The following is a 4157-nucleotide window of genomic DNA, read 5'->3' as shown; positions in this document are numbered from 1 at the left end:
CTCTGTCAAAGTCAAAGTCTGCTTTATTGTCAATTCTGCCACATGTACAGCACATACATACAGAGAATTGAAATTGCGTTACTCTCATACCCTTGGTGCATACAGTTAACACTTAACACTAAGGTCCGAAGGTGCACATGATGGGGGCCGGGGCTCTGGCTCTTCTCAGTTTGCGGAGGAAGTAGAGACGCTGCTGTGCTTTCCTGGCCAGTGCTGCGGTGTTGTTGGTCCAGGAGAGTTCCTCTGTGATGTGCACACCCAGGAACTTGGTGCTGCTCACCCTCTCCACAGTCGCACCGTTGATGAGGAACATGTTGAGTGTGCAGAGTGAAGAGGAGGGGGCTCAGCACACATACTTGGGGGGCCCCAGTGTTCAGTGTGATGATGCTGGATGTGTTACTGCCGACCCGTGCCTGAGGTCTTCCAGTCAGGAAGTCCAACAGCCAGTTGCACAGCGAAGTGTTGAGCCCCAGCTGGACCAGTTTGTGAATGAGCTGTTGAGGGATGATTGTGTTGAATGCTGAACTGAAGTCTATGAACAGCATTCTGACATATGAGTCTTTTTGTCTAGATGTGTGAGTGCTGAGTGGAGGGTAGTGGCGATGGCATCATCGGTCGAGCGGTTGGACCGATATGCAAACTGGAAGGGGTCCAGGGAGGGAGGGAGGGCAGACTTGATGTGGTGCATGACTAGCCGTTCAAAGCACTTCATGAGGATAGGGGTAAGTGCAACTGGACGGTAGTCATTGAAGCAGGATGGAGACACTTCTTTGGGACTGGAATGGTGGTAGCTTTGAAGCATGTGGGGACAACAGCCTGACTTAGCGAGATGTTGAAAATGTCTGTGAAGACATCAGTGAGCTCTGGAAAAAAGTCTAATAATAATAATAACAACTTTTTAAATTGTAATAATAATTGTAATTCTAATGTTTTATAATAAAAATTAAATAATTGTAATTCTAATGTTTTATAATAAAAAGCATTTTTACGTTAACTAATTTCATATTATTATTATTATTATTGTTGTTGTTGTTATTATTTTCTAACATTCTGTTTGTTTATAATTAATTCCGTTGGTTTCAATATCACATTAAAGGTGGAACAATATCTGACCATTTTTCTTGGATTATTTTTTTATATAAAAATATTAACAAGGGTAGACTTTTTAACCACTCTTAAATGATCTGAGTTTGATGTATTAATTTATTTTATTCACAGCTTTTAAAGAGATTGTCATTGCTCAAGTTACATTTACTCATACATTTTACTGTTATATGAAAATTTAAAAAAATATATGTATGCATAACTTATTAATTTCATGTTAAATAACCAAGTTAGATTTACTTAAATTACTTTTATGTTAAATTAAAATTTACTTACAACTTTGAATAACAGACTGAAATAAGCAGAAAGACATTTTCTTAGTTTTTACAACTGTTGAATTTACTTGAAAAGACTTAAAATATAAAAATTAAGTAAATCGTACTGGTTGTTTTTCTCAGTGTAAATGTACTAAAATAGTTAGAAATTTTCTTTTTATTTCTAATTTTATTTATCCATTTAACTTTGATGCATATATTTCCATATGACTATATTCATATATCTGCTTATAGGCGTTAGGCCTAATATTTGTCATTCTGGATACTGTTAATATGTACGGTCAAATCAAAAATATCTTATGTAAACTTTATTTTTTAAGTTTTACTGGATCTTTTGCAAGATAAGGTGTTGTTAGAAAAAACAGAGCTATATAAACCTATTAATAAAGGTAGAAAAGGACACAAGGGTGTCAAGATACACAGCTCAATAGACTGTAAGTAGAAGGGGCAGCAATTCATACTAAAGGTATGAAATGATGCCTCAGAGCACAGCCTGATCCTGATGAGAAATGCACAGGTATTTGGAGGTCAGTTCATGACTCCAGATTGAGCAATAGAACAGGGTGCAGCAGGAGGTTAATGTGTTTGAAGCGACACCGTGCAGAACTCAAGAAACTCACTGAACTGGGATAGAAATTGATCAGGAGGGTGTCACTTCCAAGGCACAGGTAGATAGGCCACACTGAAGTTTTTTTAATGCAAAGAATATGCATATGTGAGCTTATAAATAATGAAATTGTGCAATTAAAGTATGTGCAATAAACTTATACTTATTTATCACCCTAAATCCTACATCCCTACAACTTTATTTTATTTTATTCTATTCCTATTCTATCTATAGCACACCTGTACATACAATTTATTCTTTTTTTGTGGTTTATATTTATGCATGTGTATTTTATTCACATCTTATTTTTATTATCTGTGTGTTGTTGTTGTTGTCTCCGTGTACTGGAAGCTTGTGACACTATAACAAATTCCTTGTATGTGCAAACATATACTTGGCAATAAAGCTCTTTCTGATTCTGAAATACTTTGCATTGCCTGGGTCATAAATTCAACTATGTTTTCAATGCACTATTGTTTTGTCTTTTGTGGACAATTGTTTAATAATTGTGACCTTGTTAGTTAATTACATTGACTTTTCAAAGCATGCACATTCCCAATAAAAATATGTTCACTTTCAAACAAGTCCAGTCCAGTTGAGCAGGAATTCCTGCTTAATTATCACATCACATCAAAGACAATTACATGTTGCTTTGCTTTGAATTTAAATTTTTGAAATTATTACAAAAAAAAAATCCTGAGGTGATTTGAATGCAAATAAAATATATTTTTTTGTATATCTGTATTTTTCTGATTCCAAACAAGACATGCCAGTTTTGAAAGATTCACGAATTTACATGATATTAAAAGTGGGGGGGGGAAACATCCCCCGCGTGATCTATGCCCCTGGATCAGTATCTTTATTGCCACATAGGGTTAAAGTCTAGACTGAGTTTGAATGATGAAATGAGTTCGCAGGTGCTACTATGGGAGTTTTAATTATTATTATTTTACTCATAAATTAAGCATGTGGGGTGAATTGCCCTAATGTGGGACATTTTTTGCATTTCAGACTTCTGTGACGTTGCGATGTGTAGCCAAAACATTAAATCCATACCCAATACCATTTTAAAACCCCCAGGATATGTCCTAATCAAATCAAAAGAGAAAATGCAGATAACACAAAAGAAATTATAGACATTGTGCAAGTCGTCTGAGAACATCTGCAGCTTTATTGTAGAAAGGTATATGATAAAAGGCCAAAATCACCTTGATTCATGTGGAATAAGGTCTGTTAGCAATCCTTTTGGTGGTTAAAATGTGGATAACTGAACATCATCAGACAAATAATACAATATGATAGTTTTGATTCATTTATTATAAAGACATAAAGCAACTATATTATCATAGGCATATAAAAAAATTCCTGACTGTTCTCTAGTTCATTTTACTTAACAACAAACACATACAACCACAACAGGCATAGCCTAGACCTATTTGAAGGCAAAATATAAAATCTTGCAAAAAAAACAAACAAACATCAACTCACAGCTTGAACAAACTTTAGGCTAGATTCAATCTTGAATCAGAATTCATGAAAGTGCATGAAGAATGTGGTCTTCACACAAGGTGCTTCCCGTTTGATGATTGCTCCACCCTCATATATGACTGGACATTTGAGAGGTTATGATATTCATCACTTGACACCACAGTTTTGGCTAGCCCATAGTTTCACTGGCATTCATGTATGGGGGAGCTACAAACACTAGACATTAGGTGTCCCACATTAGGCGGTGTCCCACTTTAGGGCAATTCACCCTGTATGCAGTTTTTGATGTTTAGAAAAAGAAAAGAAAAGAAAACAGAGATTACCATATTTAGTGAATCACCAGTGCAGTCCGATTTTCCAAAGAACGACTCTTATGAGTCTGTTCATTTAAGAATGAAAATAGAAAAAAGTCGGCACACCTACAAAAATTTAAAGTGGTCATATGATGCTGCTAAAAAGAACAGTATTTAACTCCCCAACCGGACCTCACCAGACAATGGCACCTTTTTAGTTACACCCAGCGTCACTACCCCCTCCTACCCTGCGAATTTCAAGCCCCGGGACGTCCCCGCTGCTTAGAACAAAGGGATAGAGTAAAATCTTTCCCCTGCGCTGCGCTGGGACGGCTCGTGGGTGATTCCCGTTAATATCATTAAGCGGAGGTTCCAACTCCAGCCCGAACA

Source organism: Sinocyclocheilus anshuiensis, unplaced genomic scaffold (genome assembly GCF_001515605.1).
Source record: "Sinocyclocheilus anshuiensis isolate Anshui unplaced genomic scaffold, SAMN03320099.WGS_v1.1 scaffold487, whole genome shotgun sequence".
Classification (NCBI taxonomy): domain Eukaryota; kingdom Metazoa; phylum Chordata; class Actinopteri; order Cypriniformes; family Cyprinidae; genus Sinocyclocheilus; species Sinocyclocheilus anshuiensis.
Note: the sequence above shows the minus strand (reverse complement) of the source record.